The following is a 20,838-nucleotide window of genomic DNA, read 5'->3' as shown; positions in this document are numbered from 1 at the left end:
TTATGGGACGTCCCTGAGTAGCGCACTGCTCATTATGGGACGTCCCTAAGTAGCGCCCTGCTCATTATGGGACGTCCCTAAGTAGCGCCCTGCTCATTATGGGACGTCCCTGAGTAGCGCCCTGCTCATTATGGGACGTCCCTGAGTAGCGCCCTGCTCATTATGGGACGTCCCTAAGTAGCGCCCTGCTCATTATGGGACGGCCCTAAGTAGCGCCCTGCTCATTATGGGACGGCCCTGAGTAGCGCACTGCTCATTATGGGACGTCCCTAAGTAGCGCCCTGCTCATTATTGGACGTCCCTAAGTAGCGCCCTGCTCATTATGGGACGTCCCTGAGTAGCTCCCTGCTCATTATGGGACGTCCCTAAGTAGCGCCCTGCTCATTATGGGACGTCCCTGAGTAGCTCCCTGTTCATTATGGGACGTCCCTGAGTAGCGCACTGCTCATTATGGGACGTCCCTAAGTAGCGCCCTGCTCATTATGGGACGTCCCTAAGTAGCGCCCTGCTCATTATGGGACGTCCCTGAGTAGCGCCCTGCTCATTATGGGACGTCCCTGAGTAGCGCCCTGCTCATTATGGGACGTCCCTAAGTAGCGCCCTGCTCATTATGGGACGGCCCTAAGTAGCGCCCTGCTCATTATGGGACGGCCCTGAGTAGCGCACTGCTCATTATGGGACGTCCCTAAGTAGCGCCCTGCTCATTATGGGACGTCCCTAAGTAGCGCCCTGCTCATTATGGGACGTCCCTAAGTAGCGCACTGCTCATTATGGGACGTCCCTAAGTAGCGCACTGCTCATTATGGGACGTCCCTAAGTAGCGCCCTGCTCATTATGGGACGGCACTTTACGCAGATGCATTAAGCCCTTTTCTTTCAGAGCGTGAATCTAAAATACAAACCTCGTCGACAATGTTGACGTTGAACGTTCCCGTGATGGCGGTGTTCCCGTCAGTACACGTGATCGTCAACGGCAACAGAACCGCCTGGTCATTGAAGTCTATAGACGCCTGAGTAACGGTGTTACCGATCCACACTTGGAACTCTAGAATATGACATATTTAAAGGTAAAAAAAAATGCTATTATTGTTTTTTCAAAATTCCTCAAAAAGGGTGTGGTCTTTAAGGATCTTGTTCACGATGTCACACTTTTACAACAAAGCGTAACCTAGACCTCTTGATATAGGGAGGCGGATGTAACACTCGACCAACTTCACATGGTGACTGACGATCTTATAGTTTGAGTAAGATCGGATGATTTAAACATTTAAGGCTAATTGAGAAAAGTCAATCCGTTATTTAAAGACGCCATACCCGGCTTTTGAAAATCGGCCGGTGGTGACGCCACGGGTCTGATCTCATACACTGACGTCACCGGAAACGTTATACTGCACGTTGTGTCGAGATCGGTGACGGTGAATACACCGAGTGACGTCGCGATGACGGTCGAGTCGGAAATAGACGGATATGTGCCGGGAATTCCCGAAACGAACGTCGGAGGCTGAATATAAAATACCATGATTTTTTTGTATCAGTGAATGCCTGTATTTTATCAGTACACCCCGTGCAATATGAAATTATATAGATGAATGTTAATCGTTCTACATAAAATCAAAATTAATGAAAAATTAGGACTATTTTGAAATGAATTGCTAAATGATTATTGTGTTCGATTTATTTGCCATTCAAGTTAGTTACTATTTGTGGAAGTCAATTTGACAAAAAAAAAGCGAACAGCAAGTTTCACTTATACATTTGTTTTCAGAAAAAAAATCTATATTGATATCCAATTAGGCTTTAATTGGTTCGGGTGTGTATAAACGAAATGTCATGTCTGCTAAAGAAACAGGTGAAAAGATGTTTGTGCACAATATTGCCAATAAGAACAAACACAGCTTGAATGTGCAACATTGTTTGTTTAGAAAAAATCAAGGATATGTTAACATTCAAATATTCGGGCAAAAAATGAAAATACGTATGATAAACATCACTGATGTATAAATGTTTTGTTAATAATATTATGCATGCAGAAAACAATAACACAATATAACGAATATGAAGATATCACAGATTCGGATGGACAATATTATTTGTGAAAACTAAAATCTTGCGAAATTAATAAAGTCAACTGATTGTTAATCGTAGGACATTAATTTTAGTTGATTTCGTTGAATGACCAATCCTAAAATTTAACAGAAACACATCGGAAATGACTCACGCAAATTCAACATTTCTTTCAAAATCGGAAATCCACAAATTTATATGCCCTTGAAAATGTATTTTTTTAAACCCCGAAAATATCATTACAACTAATAAAAATGATTCCGCAGTGCCTTCTTAATTCTTTGGACATTTATCTGCGTGATTGAGAACTCACGAAGTCCAAGAAAATGAGTGTAGCCCGAATAATACGGACTTTACAGTACTTAACACATTAACGTGTCCAAGGAAAAGAAATTTAAAAACAAACACGAAATCATTTCCGACAAATAATATGGTTTGTACGGTACCTTATGAAATAAGGGAACCGTGAACGTTTCGGTTATGATGTTCGCCGGCGATCTGTCATCAACGCACTGAACGTTTACGAGGAGAGGCGACGTCGCCGCGTCCAACGTCGCGCCGGCTATGACCCAGACGGCAAATGTCGGCGCCGTGCCGGTAACCACGTTGAAAAAGCTGTTCATCGGCGCCTGTGGCGTATAGAGACGATACCTATACCTTTACACATATTAAGTGGTGCTCGAATGCATCGAGGGCCGACAGGTTATTGTCCCCTACCGGTGAAACCGGAGGGGGCTTTTGGTTTGCGCTCTGTGTGTCTGTCAGTCTGTCTGTCAGTCTGTCTGTCACACTTTTCTGGATCATGTGATAACTATAAAATTTCTTCATATTTTTCATTAAACGTGAAATATGGATAGATGGCAATATGGAGATTATGCACGTCATTTCATTGTGTTCCTACGTCAAGAATTCTGGTTGCTATGGCAACTAATAAAAATAATAAAATAAAAATTAAAACAATTAGAAAATGGTGGAGTTTCACCGGTGGGGGACATATATTGCTTGGCAATAGTCGTGTTAAAACTCTATCGAGTCCGTTTCCTGGGTATATCCAGTAGATAGTGTCTTTGGGGTAATACAGAACGCTCTAACAGTGGGGATCGCACAAATGAACGCCCTCCTGCTAGGCGGACACCATATCCATAACACCACGGCATTTTCATATAGGCAATATTGATTGTTTTCGGTAGATAATCGATTTGAATGCACCAGTAATAAGAAAGCTTCTTATTTACACTCATTACAGTGCCAAATGTGAAAATACCGGTATTTATTGGTCTGTGCTCATGAATTGAAGAAAAGAGCACTATACCAACAAGTTTACTGTTCAGTTTATGCTTTTTCAAAGTTATCTTACTATCAAGTTTTCCCCCTTTTTATTATTTGCAATTGTATTTATATGTTAAGTCTAAATGGCTTAAGCTTCCTGTAGAAGTTTACATGTAAAAAACAACTAAACACAAAACAGCCCGTGTGCTTCTCTTCATTTTTGTGTACTTGATGGTTGTATAAAAATATTATTGTTATCATACATTTTCATATACAAAACATAAATTTTACATTTCCAGAATTTAACGAAAACACTTAAACTAGTACATGCTTACTCAATAAGTTTTACATTGAAGCATGTATATCTTTTTCTCTTTATAATCCTGCACATAAGAAATATTACACTTTTGTTTATAGTAATCCCAGAAATTACTAACCTGTATGGAGCAAGAGATGACACTCTGGTCGTTGACGTCCGTTAGGCCGAACGTGCGAAGTGACGTCGCTGTCTGCAATCCGTCGGCACGTGCCGGCGACAGCGTAGCGGGAAGTCCGGTAAAAACAGGTTTCTAAAGCAATATGTAAGTTAATTGTGATTTTTTAATAAATCTGGAAACGCATTACCTGTTTTAAGCAATAGCGAAAACAGAAATATAACAAATGACGTTCGTAAAATATGCAGGACCGCGACTTCAAGCCAATTCTTGACAGGTTTTTAATAGAGAACGCTGTTGTGACTTTGATATCTTGATAACAATTTCAATATTGTGCGGATACGAATTTCAACTTTAAAGCTTCAGTGACATTTTCTTTTGACGTTTTGGACTCAAAAGTTATTGGCGTCACATGTAGCAAGCATCCCAAAAAAATAATATATATTAGCATATCGTGTATAACATGTCTGAACATTTTTCTTTGTACAATCACTTTGTTGTATGATCATATACATGTTAACATTGTATGTATTATATTGAATAATAAAAAAAGCATCCCAATTGCGATGGTCGCAATTCCAAACGTTATCTTGATATCGAAGGAAAAAGAAATGGTCTAGGGACCGACCGACCCACTCTGAATCATCAAACAATTTATTGCATAAATTTATTTTACGAAGGGTTCCGAAAATAGTCCATGAATCTCGATTGTTGAGATCTATGTAACCGAGGAATCCGGAGAAAATCGATGTATTACGATTGCGACTGACCGACGTACAGGTACAAAGCCATATATCCCCACTCTTTTGAACGGTGGAATCCCAATTACAACGGAATGAGTGCTAGAATGTATATTGGGAAAAGTTACTACTTTTCAAACAAATCTATTTTGTCAATAGTTTTATACTTAAAACGGTTACCTCGACTTCAGTGAACAGTATTTACTAAACAATAAACGTTAAACTGATTCGGAAACACGTTTTAACAAGCTCTTGAATCTTTTTTCAGTTATTGATATTTATTATGCTTACGTCATCGGCTATATTGATAGTCCTTGATGACGTCACAGTGTTGATAGCGTCAGTGCACGTGACGGTGATCGTGTAACTCGTAGCAGAGTCGTAATCAAGCGAGGCAATCGTCTTGACGTCGAACCCTGTCAAAGAAAGCACCTAACAATTATGGCTTATTCAAAGGTGCCACCGATATTTACCACCTTAGCATCTATTTGACACTCGCATTAACAAAAATTCACCATCATCATCATTAACCTCCTCCTCCTCCTCCTCGTCCTCCTCGTCATCTTCCTCCTCCTCCTGCTCCTCATCATCATCATCATCATCACCATCATCATCATCATCACTAGCATCACCATCATCATCATCATCATCATCATCATCATCACCATAAAATCATCATCATAAGCAGCAGCTGCAGCAGTATCCTGATCATTTTATTCCTACGTTTCATCAACAACACCACTAACACCACAATCATCATCATTTTAATGACTGCACAACTATCACAATCACAATCATCATCATCATTTAAATTACGTCACTAAACTTATATATTACCGTCAACAAACTCACGGAACGACTTCTACACATTCACGTAATGACGTCACCAAACTTACGTTGAGCTCCGGTAGCGGTGTCCACCTTAGTGATGCCAAACTTTGCGCTCTCCGGTTGATGGAACAGGAAATGGCGTCATCCTGGTCGGTGACGGTGAACTGATGAACGGAAGTACCCACTGGTGATAGGTCTCCCAGCGGACCGGAAGTACCGGCAACATTGGTTAGAACGGGGACCTTTAATGAACATTAACTTTCTTAAATTCAAAAGTAAAGCATATGCCATATCGTAATAATTATTTTTTATATAGAGAGGTAAAAAAAAAACTTGTGTAATGTATCCTATGATGTCGAATATAATATCTAAGTCTAAGCCCTTACAAAACGGAATATATAGTATTTAGTATATATGTCCATAAAGTTTTCGCTCCTTTTTTTATAACGATTATTCTTTTATTTTGGAATCACTGACACAACTTTGGAAAATCGTCAAATACATGAACATGTTTTTTTCAATTTTGTTTGAACAATATCAGGCCATATTATCTTACAACACATGCTTTTCTTCATTCTACTGGGTTCATCAAAACGGGAACTAAAATACACAACTTCTATGCCTGGAATCGAACGTCTCCTGTATCTTGCAATCCTCACGCTGCCCCCCCCCCCCACCCAACCCCGACGCCCGCAACGCTTTGGCGATCCACAATTTGAAATACTTCATATATTGCCTTGACTTAATGCAACCGTCCATAGCTTAGGGATATATTGGACGCTGCTTTCCGGACACATCAACGGACCGACATACCGAGCTACTCCGAAACACTGCGTCCATGCGGTCTTCCGATTGCGGTGCTCATGTAGGAGAGCATACCGGTGAATTCGATAAAAAAAATGAACCGCGCTGGGGTAAAACGGAGCTTAATGCATGTGCGTTAAGTGTCGTCCCAGATTTATCTGTCTAGTCTGCAGAGGCTGATCAGGGACAACACTTTCCGCTTAAACAGGATTTGTTGATAGCAGGAGACTTTTTAAAAAGAAAAATGCCGTACAAGCGGACTGCACAGGCTAATCTTAGACGACACTTTACGAACTTGCATAAGCCCCGTTTTCCCAGAGCTCGGCTTAAATCTACACATACCGCGTCCGAAATGTCCACCTTGTAACTGCTGGTGATTTGGTCCGTCCCGTCACTGCACGTGATCGTCATGGATTCTTCAGCGGTGACGTCATGATTCAGCGTACTCGCTGACCCCGCCTTCAGCCAAAGTTCGTAGGCTGCAGTAAAAAGTAATCGCAAACTTAAACTACTTGACAATAAGACTGCAAGAAATAAAAATATAAATTATTGAATAAAATCAAAGTAATGTAATAAAAAAATAATGATATGAATTATAATATATATTTAACAATTAGCTAATTAGGGACGACGCTTTCCGCCTTTATGGAAAGTTTTGTTTAATGCATTTTCGAAACGAAACTCCGGTGTAAGTTATTTATATTTGTAAATAATACGAACCTGATCCAACCGTTTTGATTTCAAACTTGGTGTTATCGACTGTGCACGTTATTGGATTCGTGTCCGTGACGTCAAATGTATAGAGAGACCTAGCCGTAGTCGTTACGTCACTGATCGGGGTCGGGTGAATGGTTTGAAGAGAAACCGGAACAAATACCGGGGCCTAGAGAGGAGAGGTCAATTAACCCATTTATGCCTTGTGGACCCTCCCATCCTTCTAAATTGGATCAATTTATTTCCAAAATTAGGGATGTCTAGTATATTTATTTCTATATTTAGAATATTTCTTAACGAAATTCCTATAAGCAAAAAGCGCAGACCCTGGTGAGACGCCGCAATCATGTGGCGTCTCATCTGGGTCTACGCTGTTTGCCAAGGCTTTTTTCTAGACGCTAGGCATAAATGGGTTAATTCAGAAAAAAATCGCTCGGTAAGTGGATGTATGATATATACTACACCACAAACGATACATGTTTTATATAATCTTTAAATTGCTTTATTTCTAGAATTCTTATGAAGCTTACAAAATGCTAAGTAGAAGATATCTGATACTTACAAAATCTTAAGGGCAGTTAATTAAATAAATATATTTATATGAGTATAGTCATTTTTTGTAAGTAAAGAATCGTTAACATTTGCCAAACACCCAAATACTTACATTGGGTGTACCTGTACTCATAATATGATATCTTTAAATTGTAATAAATTTTGAATTCATGGATTTTAATTTGATCCAAAATATGTGTTTTATGTTTTCTTGTGGTTTATAGAAAAATATACGTAATTTAAAACTGGTAATTACTAATTTCAAACAGAAAAAATATTTTGAGACGAAGAGTGAATTCTTTCACTGTTTTTACGATTAAAATGACAGATGTATTGTTCCCACGAAAGTTTAAACCTGTTAAAATGTTAACAAACTGTTATAGCAAATTAAATAAGAAGACAATACATTCTTTTCATCCACTTGTGATGACAAAGAAAATAAATATTTTCACTCACTCAAATATATTTTTAATTAAAAAGGTTTGACTGGAGATTTTTCTTAAATTATCACGTCATGACGTCTAAACGATGTCATTTCATAGAACAACAGTGAACATGAGCGAAAGTGTTTACTTTCTTCAAAAAGTAGATCCTCGGTTTTAAATATCGGGATTTTTTTCGATGCATAATCCATCGAAAAGCATTAACAATAATAAGCAATAATGGAATGTACATGTTAGTTCATTGATATTTCCCAATAAATAACCAGAAAAAAATAATATAAGCTATCGTAAATTTAAACTCTGATAGATTATAGAGCAAGATAAGCTTGGAAAAAATACTCATATTATCGTCGACAAGGAATATAACTCAAATTAATCTAAAATCACGAGTCAAATTGTAACGACGTCACGCTTTCTTTAACGACACACTGTCCTTGACGTCACGTTGTGCATGACGTCACACGATTTCTGACAGATCGTTGATGACGTTACACTTACGATATTCGTGACGGTGACTGTTATCGTTCTGGTGGCGGTGTCGCCGCAAGGGTCGGTGGCGGTGATAGTCAGGGGATAAATTCCGGCGCTCAAGTAGGCGCCGCTGCGAATAGCATCTGAAAATATGAATTTTAAATGATATATTGTTTAAGGATAAGGTATGGAGATAACCAGGGTTTTGTGACTAGACAGTGTCGCCTAGATTATTTTTTTTAACTCGTACCTATACATGTACTATGAACACTAAGTACTTAAGGACGACTGTAGACAACTATGCACAGAAAATAGTTTTTACGCCTAAAGAAATGAAACACTGCTGAACAAGTCAAGTCACTGTAATGTTCAAGTGCTGTCACTGTAAGTAACAAATGCCCACCAAAAATTATTTTAACCCAAACGTGTGATATTAACTTTTTCTGCATTTTGATGTCTAAGTGTGACCTTGTCCTTTTAGATTGCAGCCAAGTTTTTGAATGCGACACATCATTTAGATTCGTTATTTAAAAATTCATCAATGGTTGGCAAAATAATGGATGATAATGTTTGGATCGATCAACCCACGAAATCAAGATAATTCATGTCCCACGAAATCAATACAATTCGTGTCCCACAAAATCAAGACAATTAATGTCCCAAGATATCCAGAAAATTCATGTCCCACGAAATCAAGAAAATTCGTATCCCAAGAAATCAAGAAAATTCGTGTCCTACGAAATCAAACAATGTAATGTCATACGAAATCAAAAAAAAATATGTCCTACGAAATCAAGAAAATTCATGTCCTACGAAATCAAGAAAACTCGTGTCCCACGAAATCAAGAAAATTCATGTCCCACGATTCCAGAAAATTAATGTCCAATGAAATCAAGAAAATTCATGTCCCACAAAATCAAGAAAATTCATATCCTACGAAATCATAAAAATTCATGTCCCGTGAAATCTAGAAAATTCGTGTTCCACAAAATCAAGTAAATTCCTGTCCCACGAAATCAAGCAAATTCATGTCACACGAATAATAATGAGTTTACAATATTCGAAAACCGGCTCATATCTCCAATAGGCTGATCATATTTTTCCTTCCTGAAAATAATCGTTTCAAGACTTATATCCAGTGACAGTCTTAACCGCCGAGGAAATGGAACTTCCGGCAGTCTTCGTTACGCTTAAACCGGAATTTACCGCCCCGAGGTCGGTTGTATCCACATCCGTGCCGTCAATGGTGAATATCGGTTGTGACGTCTTAGTGTCGCTGATTGTGACGCTATCGTCCACGAAAACTGGATCCTCATCTGAATACGCATAATGAAATAAATGCGAGCTCATTACATAACTATTAACTGATAATACAAATTATTTTCGGCTTTGTTTTTGTTTCATTGGTTTCTTCTTTATATGTGTTTCACCTTTAAGACATACTCAGACTCGCAGCAATCGTATTGATTATATCGATAACGTCATTCACATCAAATCATATGAATCACCCAATCACACCAAACATAACAACAACATAAATCACAACAATGGCCAAAAGAACTTTATAAAAGGACACAGTGAGAGACGACCAAACCAAATGTTGATAGACGTACCCTTTTTTCAATCAATGTCAATATGTGAGAATCCCGTCGCCGGCGACAGAAATGGACAACCGCTACTTACTGGCAGTCACAACCGCTCCGGTGGCGTAGGTATTGGCGGTATCCGGAGTCATCGCCCAGGGAACTTCCGTCCCAACGACCGGGGCCGCCAGCACCTGGCTCTGAGTGCTTGAACCCGCTACGACGCTGGAAGGAATGAGCTCTGCACCGGACGTGTACCTGCGTAACAAAAACAAACACAGTCAACAAGTAACAATATTCGCTTTTTACCGCAATAGCAATATTGCGTACACACCAGTCTTACTGACCTGTGTACTAACACGAAAGGAGTTGTGGGTAGCACTTCTTTTACGAGTGAAAATTGAAAGCGAAAGTAAGTCTGGTAATAGTGTCTCTGATAATCCCGATCAGTCTTAAAAGAGATTCAAATCACATTTAAACATAATTAAGTGACATTTCTTTAAACAACATTCCGTTTTAAACACACAATAAAAAAAGAATTTTCTTTCATTATTAACATGTTCATTCCTTCGCAGAACTACTTTGGCGGCATCATAATTTCCCAAACCAGAGGAATGTGATGCGTCTTAGTATAGAGGTGACAATAACGTAGTGACGTCACAATCTATGTATAGAATGCGATAGCAGCACTAACATTCGCGGCAGGACAGACCATCGGTTACAATGTTTGCTATGAACCGAAAGTGTACGAAGTGAATATTGTTCATTAATTCACACACGTATATACTGTATTATATATCGTATATAAATATAACAATCTTAAATCGAAAACGGCCATGAGCATGTAGTGATGTCACACATACCACCCAATGACGTCATCGATTTCAACTTCTACTGTACCCGTCGACAAAGGAGTGTTTAGTCCGACGGCGGCTGAAAATAAGCGAATTTGTACCTTAAAAATACAAAATAAAGAACGAAAAACTATAAAGAAAATCATGTGGACGTTCTTTATTTTTGTTTATGTTATTGCTGAGAATAAGATAATTTGTTCATTTTAAATACATAATTAGGACCGGAAAATTATTAAGAAAACCATGTGAACGTTCTTCGTCGAGTTCTCTTCTGACAAACACTCAATATAAATGTTCGATGTTCAATATTGTGCCGTGCCGTAAATGTTATCAAAATATCGGTTACTAAAATTGCGGCAACTGATTGTTTTAATATATAACAAACATTTTTTAGGCTTAGGTATATAACACTGTACTTGTTCTATTCGTGAAAAAAAATCAAAGTAAAACAAAATAATCGAAACCCCGAATGTCATTATTCCCTTTTTAACTTCAGAGTGTGGATAGGCGGATTTTTTTTTAATAACCTTCCGAGAATTAGCTTGTATTTTAGTGTGGAACTTGTTAAATAAAATTAATTTAATTGTGTCTGATCTTCGTTACCTGTTAATGTTTGTTGCGCAATAAGTTCGTAACTTGGTGTCGATGTCGGCCGCCATAGATGCATCGTGACGTCCCCAACTGACGTCACATAGAATTTCCAGTTGTTGAGCGTTCCGCAGCAAGGCGACTTTGAAGACCCAATAGAAAACGTCAGCCCTAAAAGCGGAAAGTGTTAAGATAAAAAATTGTGTTAATTTACGTGTTTGTTATCAATGACCGTTTACGTGTTTGTTATCAACGACCGTTTACGTGTTTGTTATCAATGACTGTTTACGTTTTGGTTATCAATGACTGTTTGCGTATTTGCTTTCAATGACCGTGAGTTCACTGATGTGTTTGCATTAATAACAATAACGATAAAACGGAGGTAAATATGTCTATAAACGACCTACCGGTACCAGTTCCGGTGTTGGCAATGTGCGCTCCGGGGTTAGATGTCCCGATGTCGCCACATCCTTCTGTGAATAAGAAAACTTAGCACTTTGAAACCTCGCAGCGCTTATTTTAACAAATAATGAAAGTTGTATCATTAGTTGTTGTTGTACAGAAGTAGTCACTTCGTTACAGGAACAACAGCAACTTAATTTATATAATAAATTATTACTTATTGAAGTTTAAGTAAAAAATGATGATGACCATCATCATCATCAGCAGCAGCAGCAACAGCATCATCATCATCATCATCATCATCATCATCATCATCATCATCATCATCATCATCATCATCATCATCATCATCATCATCATCATCATCATCATCATCATCATCATCGTCGTCGTCGTCGTCATCATCATCATAATTATCATTATCATCGTCGTCGCCGTCGTCGTCGTCGTCATCATCATCATCATTATTATCTCCATCAGAATCATCATCATCATCAGCCTCGTTATCGTCATCATCATCACTAATATTTGTTTTAGAAATTCAAATAAAAACTATTTACATTAAATACAAACTATTCCAAATAGTAATAGCAGAAGCAGTAGTAGTAGTAGTAGTAGTAGTAGTTTTTGTTGTTGTTGTTGTTTTTGTTATTTTGAATGTAAAAGTAGTTATTGTTGTTGCTGCTGTTGTTATTGTAAAAGAAACTTTGTTTGTTGATGATGTGGTAGGTGTTTGTTAAGATGATGGAGGTTGTGCTGATACAGTTACTATATTGTTGTTAAGGTGATGTTGTTGATGATAATGGTGACAATTGACGTCATAATATCAATGCATACTTACTGCATGCACATAGTATTGTCGTCAGAATGAAAATACTGCAGAAAAACCTTTTCCTTTCCAAAACCGACATGTTTCGGTTCCTATAAACTTGTAAAAAAAAATCCTTAAAGTCCTTCCTCACTTGAAATGTATTTTTCCCTCGTAGCCTTATAACTGTTTATCGAATATGACTTTTCTCGTGAAATGATTCCATTTGATTGAAACGTTGTTTATCACTTGATAAAGGTTACATAATTGAAAGTCCTGTATCTATTCTTGATATAAAGCTCGTTTACTTCTCTACGATATTGCAACGAATCAGACTAGAACATTAGACGTCGATGACTTAGAACATTAGACGTCGATGACTTAGAACATTAGACGTCGATGACTTAGAACATTAGACGTCGATGACTTAGAACATTAGACATCGATGACTTAGAACATTAGACGTCGATGACTTAGAACATTAGACGTCGATGACTTAGAACATTAGACGTAGATGACTTAGAACATTAGACGTAGATGATTTTAAAAAATAAACGCAGATGAGTATTTGCGAAATAAAATGTAACTGTTTACTAATACGTTATTTAATTTTCAACGTTCATATTATTACGTCTTATACAGCGGTGCATTTAAATTATATTAGAATTTAATTAAAATCAATCAATAAGTAAAGCCGCCATCATTCTATCATCCATGAAAATGTTAATTTCTCCTTTTTACGTTTGACGCACGTCTTTAAATCTTTCAAGTAAAGAATCGCTCATATTTCATAGAATAAAACATGATTCATTTTCAAATAGATGCTGTATTAAGCAATGTGGAGTCTCCTTACACTCAAAGGGAAAATCAATAACTGCAATAGAAAGTGTATTAATGGTTAAACTTATTATGATAATCTCTGATCCATTCAAAAGAAGTAGCATCAATACATGTTTATAAATGACACGACCAGACATTGAAATCATCGTAAACATTAAACATAAACAACCATTCATCAATGCTGTGAAAAGATGGTTTAAATACGTAGACAGTCATAAATTGTGTTTACCTATTTTAATTACTTATGTGATCAATGAAATAAAATAAAATTGAATTAAATTAAATATGTAAATATGATTTATACACTTATATATATATATGGGCCGTGCTCCGTGAAAAAGTGGTTTAATGAATGAGCGTAAAGTGTCGTCCCAGATCAGCCTGTGCAGTTCGCACAGGCTACTGTGCAGTTCGCACAGGCTAATCAGTGGCGACACTTTCCGATTTTATGATATTTTTTGTTTAAAGAAAGTCTATAATTAGCAAAACTCTCGTTTAGGCGTAAAGTGTCGACCCTGATGAGCCTGTGTGTAATGCACAGGCTTATCTGGGACGGCACTTTTCGTAAATGCATTGAATCCCTTTTTGACAGAGCGCGGGTCATATATTTTGCTGGACTAATTATCAAACCGAGCGTGTAACAGTTGTGTTTGTTTGTTTTTGGTTTTTGTTAAATTTTTCAATGTTTTCAACGATATTGCATTCACGTCAAGGCGCTCACTTTACCAACTCTCACTTTCCTTGGTTTGTTGGTTTAGCAGTTCTAACTGCACATACATTTGCCAGTAACAACTGCCGTGGCGTTTAAAGATCGCTGTGTCGTAAAGGATATTGTGTCCGTCTAGCGATCGGGAGGTCACGGGTTTGATCCCCACTGTTTGAGCGTTGTTCTCACCCATAGACAGCAAGTACTGGCTATGCCCAGGCAACGGACTCAAGAGCGTTTCAAATAAGCTTATAGAAAGGTTTGAATAACCAGCCCGCGCAAAAGTAATGTGACCGGACCGAGGATCGGACCCGCAATCCTCAGATTTGTTGCCCAGCACTCTACCAACTGCGCTAGCCCGTCATAGTAAGGACGAAACTTTCTCCCGGGGGTTGTTTCTCGGGAAATTCTTCCCATACCTCCAAATCAATTAGGGCATCAGTGCAATTAGAACTGGTAAACCAGCTTACAAAGGGAAATGAGTCGCGTATGTTTTTCTTCCTGTCTGTGTTCGTCCGTCCGTACGATATTAAGCAAGTTGGGTACAATAATCATGTTACAGTTATGCAATGTTCGAAGGGCAGGGGGGCATAATTTTCGAACAAGTTTTAACGAAGCCTGATGCAGAATTGCACATTCGCATTTTCATATAAGGCTAAGTGCATGCATGTATTATTGGTGTACCTTAAATAGTGTAGGAGTTATAATCGGCAAATTGTTTGTCTACGGACACACAGACGGCAAGACAGACAGACAGAAAGACGGACGGGCAAGGGCAGGAAGTCAAACAGACATAAACACACACGAATATTGCGAATCCAGCATACCCTTATACTTTGTCTTGACTAAATCGATGGTTTTAATTAAATTTATAAGTATCCCTCATTAGGCTGCAGCTTTGAACATTTTGAAATAGTTACACAGCTAAAGATAGACTTCAGGTGATCATAACATGCAACGTAGACGCTGTTTCGTGCGATTTGGAATAAAAACAAGAACAAGCTTTTGTACCAATTCGGTTTTGTTTATTTTATATAAATATTAGCTTTTAATATTTTAACTTTAAACGTATATAAAATATGAATTCATCGCAACAACTTTTGTATCACACATTAAATATTCAAAATTATGTATTCTTATGTTACATATATACAAATATTTACATATACAACATATAAAATTATATATTCAAATATTAACATATTTTGCAATCATTAATAATAATAACAAAGGCACAACTTTGAGCATTATGCGATAAAAAGAATAATCAGAGCGGCGTTTTTGGAAAACTGGGTTTAATGCATGTTCACATGCTAATCAGGTACGACAGTCTCCGCTTTTATGATATTTTTCGTTTAAAGAAAGTCTCTTCTTAGCGAGAATCCAGTTTGGGCGGAACATGTCGTCCCTGATAAGCCAGTGACTTATTAGATCTTCCATAATTAACAAGCGTACAAGCGAACACGTGTAAATATCGCTCGCCATCGATGTATGATATTTAAGAAATAATATTTTTCTATCATGGTTTGTTGTCGAATAACCCACAGTAAGGAGTGTAGATGCGTAGGAATCAAATCATGAGTGCGAAGCACGAGTGATTTGATAGCACGCATCTATACAACTTACTGTGGGTTATTCGACAACAAACCATCATAGAAAAATATTATTTCGACTCTAACACGATTCTGATTGATTTGGTTCAAGCTTTAGGACGTGAACTATATTTTTCAATACTCCGCCCTCCTTAGTACAAAGATCACTATTTAGTGACGTCATTGAATTGTACAAACATATGACGTCGTTTTCATTCATAAATATTTTGCAAATGACGTCACTTTCATTGAAAACAACAATCGTAGAAACTTAATGACGTCACGTTTATTGATGCTACTGAAAAGCTGACATGCTATAAATGTTTTCTGAATTACGCTTCCTAACCATAGTCTGGATGTGAAGCAAAATACCTGGATTTATAGTACGCATAAAATGTTTTTGCATAAACGTGTTCTACAATATGTCTTGATTTAGAATCCATCGGATGCCACTCTGGCATTGTTGAGCATTTTGAAAAATCCAAGATGGCCGCCAAGATGGCCGCCCAAATGAAGAAATCATCATAACTATTCAAAAAAATTATGTATTTGCTTTATTTTGTCTCAAAATTAGTGTTTTTATTGTTGAACGATAATGTTAAAACATAAAATAAATAATTACAAATTAAATACACCAACAAAATTCCAAAATGGCCGAAAAAATGGCCGTTTTTGAGAAAAACGCGACATTTTTCACGAACAAACTGTCATCATTTAATTATTGAGTCTGAACCTTTATCTTTTAATCATTTCCTCATTTCAAATACAAAATTCTGATTTCAAAAAACCTGAAATTAAACAATGGAGGTCACAATATCAGACAAAGTGTGAAATCCATATAAAAATAAGGTAAATACTCAACCATAAACTAATTTAATTTTGATTAAAACCATATGGGTCAGGTCCACATTAGAACCGTCTCAATTATACGGTTCTAAACAGTACAAAAAGTATAAGGATTACATAACAACGTCATACAAATGTCAACAACAACCAGTCATTTATTAATAAAGAGTAACTTACTCTCTCTTATTGTGTTTTGTTATTTATGTGTTATGTTTCATCATTACTGTCACAGTCCTCCGCTTCACTGTCACTATTGTTATCTGCCTCCTTTGTTAATCTGTTCGCACAGTTGCACGTTTGATGGCAGCTGCAAAACATGGTGCATGGCAGGTGTGCACTATAACACCTACACCTTGCTGTTCCACATGGTTGATCAGATGAACAACCACACGATACTAGTTTCAACACACTTGCTGGGGCTAACGGTTTATCATCGGCAATTAGGACGGGTATAAGAACCTTGCCCACTTCCTCTTTTTTCCAACCAAACTCAGTAACATTGAATGTTGGGGGATCTTGTTCTAAGGTGGCTTTCCACATGCATGTTTGAAGATGAGCTCTTTTGACATTTTCTAAGAAAGACTCAGTTGTTGGTGGCAACGCTTGTAGTTTTGGCATATTTCTGTTATTTTTCTTCCCTATTTTGGAAAGCCAAACTTCATACCTGACATCTGACATACTAGCTTTGTTATAGCGTCCATAGCACGCTGCAATAAATGATGTTGCTTCTGACAAAACAAGATCAAAACTTGCATCATTGACACCAAGATGATCAAGGTGTAATCCTTTCACTAACTGTTTGATGACCTTAATTTTTCCAATCCCAGTTAGCCTAGCAACTGTGTCACAGCCGGACAACGCATGGGCTGCCAATAAACTTGGAATTATTGCCTTGTTTTTCTGTGTTGTAGCACCAATATCCACAATCGTTCTGTCTGCACTTGTGCTTTCCATTAAGACTGTACATGTAAGGTTCATAGTCAAATATACATGTAGAAGTAAAACAAACACATCAGTATCGTCGCATAAGACCTTGACACAGACAGCTCCCTCTTCTATAGCCTGCACAACTTGTCGAGGAATAATTACATCGGCTTCCTCATGGGTGGTTCGCAAATCCACTCTGTCCATGATGTTATTTCTATGAATTTCTACTGGAATATCCGATGAACCTGTGATAATAAGTTTATGTTGTACTTCTTGTAGATCATTCTCCCTACATCTGAAATCTTCACATATTAGGTCTATCAACTGAACCTTATTTTCAAAATTTGTCAATATAATTTGCTGGGCTGGGAGAGGTGTTGAGTTGGTCAATTTATGACAAACTTTCTTGCAACTACTGGCTCTTCCGGTTCTTGTTCCACTCTTAATGCTGTATGGATGGTATCGGTCGAATATCAGATACACATCACAAGAACTCAAATGTAGTAATACAAATCGCCACAAACTATTCACAAAATCCTGCACTGTACCATTTGCAGGCCAATGTATGCACCATAGAACTGCACAACCATCTATTACAATTGTGACTGGCGTAGATGAAAGTCTAGCTGACTGGGTTACTTGTAGTTTCCTCTTCAAGGTTGATTTTGATGTAGCTATCTTCATGTTACCATTGTTATCAAACATTGAGGTCGGTACCGTTGAAAGTTCGTGGCTTAGGACATCTTTCAAGTCGACTGATCTTGATGACATTAAACCTATTACTCTTCCATGTATCAAATCCGTGTCATAGATTGTGCCTGCCTCACATGTCACCCCATTTTTGTTGATAGCCATTGTTACAACCTTGTTGGTCAATTTGCTATGAAAACCTTCGGGCCATGTGTTTTCAAAGGCAATCATCTGTTCCATCCCAATTGCTAGAGCATCATCAACATTGACACATTCATTACCAATTCTTCCTGATACAATGTTTAAGACACCAGTGCTGTGTTCTGCAGGATTCATTGGATCAATGCATGTATCCAACTTCTTTTGAATATTCTGCCGATCAGCACTATCGGCTTTCACTCGAGCAGATGACTCTTCTGCATGTGTACTGACATGTGCAGATTCTTATTCAATGTTCCTCATGCATTTTATGTCTTGGATTAGCTGGCTACATATATGGAGACTCAGTGCCCAACGCTTTAAAGCGGATTCCTTAAGTGTTATGCCTATTATTCCTCCAGGTCCATGGCCATAGCGCATAAATGTGGTCTCAATAAACATATCCGACCAGATACCATTCCATAGCCCGGCATGATGGCGCATCACATGCTCACCAGCAAGAAATCTTTCTCGGACATGTGCAGGAAGATTTTCCATAGACCTTAAGTAATGCAAACCATATCTTGCGTAATTAATATGCCCGGCAGTAAAGAAATATTGCATCATAGCTGCTACTGCTGAAAGATGCAGGCCCCATTCTGCTTCTCGTTCGGCTCGAACAAAGAGCATCATGATGAATACAGGCTTAATCAGGCAGTCTAGCCAAAGACGGGCTGTTCTACTATTGTTTGCTTTACTCTCCAGGGAGAGCATACGGTCGTCAAAAGAGTTTGCAAAAGGAGATTCTTTTCTTAAAACCTCTTCAGCTACCATTCTGAGGGCCCTTACATTTTGTGGAAAGTTCTTCCCCGTCAACATCCTGGTCACTCCACCAAAAGATGCTTTTAATATGTCTTCAAGACCACTGTTTGCCATCAGGACACCAACACAACCAACAAAACTCATCAAAGTGTGCATTCCTCCAAGTCTTGGATAAAAGTCATGAAATAGCTCACGGTGAACCCACATTACATTTACCATAACACGATATAGCTGTTGGTCAGCGGTAAATATAGTAAAGTCTTGTCCACATTGCAGTCATCATGGTGTCTGGATCAGAAGGTATCATGTCGATCAGAGGTGTGTACATGACTGATGAACCAGGTTTCATTGATTGGCCTTGCCTCCTTACAATGGCTGTATTGTATCCACCAAACTCTGGTAAATTGTTGACAAGTGTTATGTCACGCATAAATTGAAGGTCTAGGTCCCTTGCTCTTGCATTTAGAATTGCCTTTTCTGCTAACATTCTCAATGCCAACACACAGCGCCGAGGGTAATTTGCAGGCATATTAGGCCTTTTAGGTCCCTGGTAATGTTGGATTTTTACATATGACTTTATTGGAGTTTCATAGCATCCCTAGATATCCGATCAATTGTCCGGTTGTATCCTGGTGTTATATCTAAGGTTCTTTTATTTTGGGTTAGTAAGAGTGCAAGTGCATGAGTTGACTTGAGTCCGTTTTGTGATGAGACATTTGCATCAAAATTATCAGCAACAGCCTGGATCAAGTCTTCATTTGCATCAGTTATGGGTCTTAGACTGGGGTTTTGTTCCTCTGCTACTGTAGATACAGCTGCTGATGTTTTGAAACGAAGCACTTCATCATAGGAGCATGTTACACCAAAGTCATATAAATTTTGTATGCAAGCTTTTTCTCTGGTTTCAATACCAAGTGCAATTTGAAGAGATGTCGGTTTATTGTTTACTAGACCTGTTACCATATTGCAAATTAACAACGCAGGGAGAGTGTTACTGAGTTTCTCCGACATGCAAGAAAGTAACTTTGAAAGTGTTGCACTTGATTGTTCAGCAGCCAATTTCCTATCTATTCTTATGTTGTATTTGTCTTTGTTGTAGTGTATTTTCTTCCATTCACTTACAATTTGTTTAGCTGTGTATTCAATGGGGATAGCATCCTCGTCTAAATCATCTAACCTTAATAAAGTTGAAGCTTTGTTTCTAAAGATAACAATATTTGCAAGGCCCTTAGAAGATAGAACTAATAACTCATCACCAAACACATCACTAAGTTTTTGAACTAAAGTCTTCCTTGGTAAACTACCACCATTACCCGTGTAGAAACTGTGTAATTCTACCGATGTCCATGTTTTGGACTTATCATTCTCCATGCATCTTATTGTTGCCTGTAAGGATGGATCGTCTGTGGTAGTCTTTCTTTTTGCAGCAAATTCCACATTACGTAGCCCCATAAAAGTTTTTCTACAAGCATCGTGATATCTTGCATCGGCAGCATGTAAATCACTGATCACACCACTAAGACGCACTTCTACCTGTACTGACCAGTCATCGTTTCGAGACTGGCACACCTGAAGTATAGACTCTTTGAAAGTCTGTTTTCCTTGACGTTCTGCCGTGCGACACAAAAATGATTTTTTAGCACAATTGGGATTTTTTGGATCTGTTGTAACTGAACAGTCTTCGCCACAATATAAACAATGCTTTTTAAAATCAAATTCCT

The 20,838-nt window shown here is 38.1% G+C and overlaps 1 long non-coding RNA gene across 1 annotated transcript; it reads right to left on the bottom strand.

The window, feature by feature from the left end:
- Window positions 1-2,515: 2,515 nt before the first annotated feature.
- On the bottom strand, window positions 2,516-5,530 carry LOC127863679 (uncharacterized). Its single transcript, XR_008041143.1, has 4 exons — window positions 5,403-5,530; window positions 4,798-4,922; window positions 3,770-3,901; window positions 2,516-2,692 (listed from the first exon to the last, which is right to left on the bottom strand). It is a non-coding gene; the product is annotated as an uncharacterized LOC127863679 (long non-coding RNA).
- Window positions 5,531-20,838: the final 15,308 nt, after the last annotated feature.

The sequence above is a fragment of the Dreissena polymorpha genome, unplaced genomic scaffold (assembly GCF_020536995.1).
Source record: "Dreissena polymorpha isolate Duluth1 unplaced genomic scaffold, UMN_Dpol_1.0 chrUn026, whole genome shotgun sequence".
Lineage (NCBI taxonomy): Eukaryota > Metazoa > Mollusca > Bivalvia > Myida > Dreissenidae > Dreissena > Dreissena polymorpha.
The sequence above is the reverse complement of the archived record's forward strand: the minus strand, read 5'-3'. Positions and strand labels throughout refer to the sequence as shown.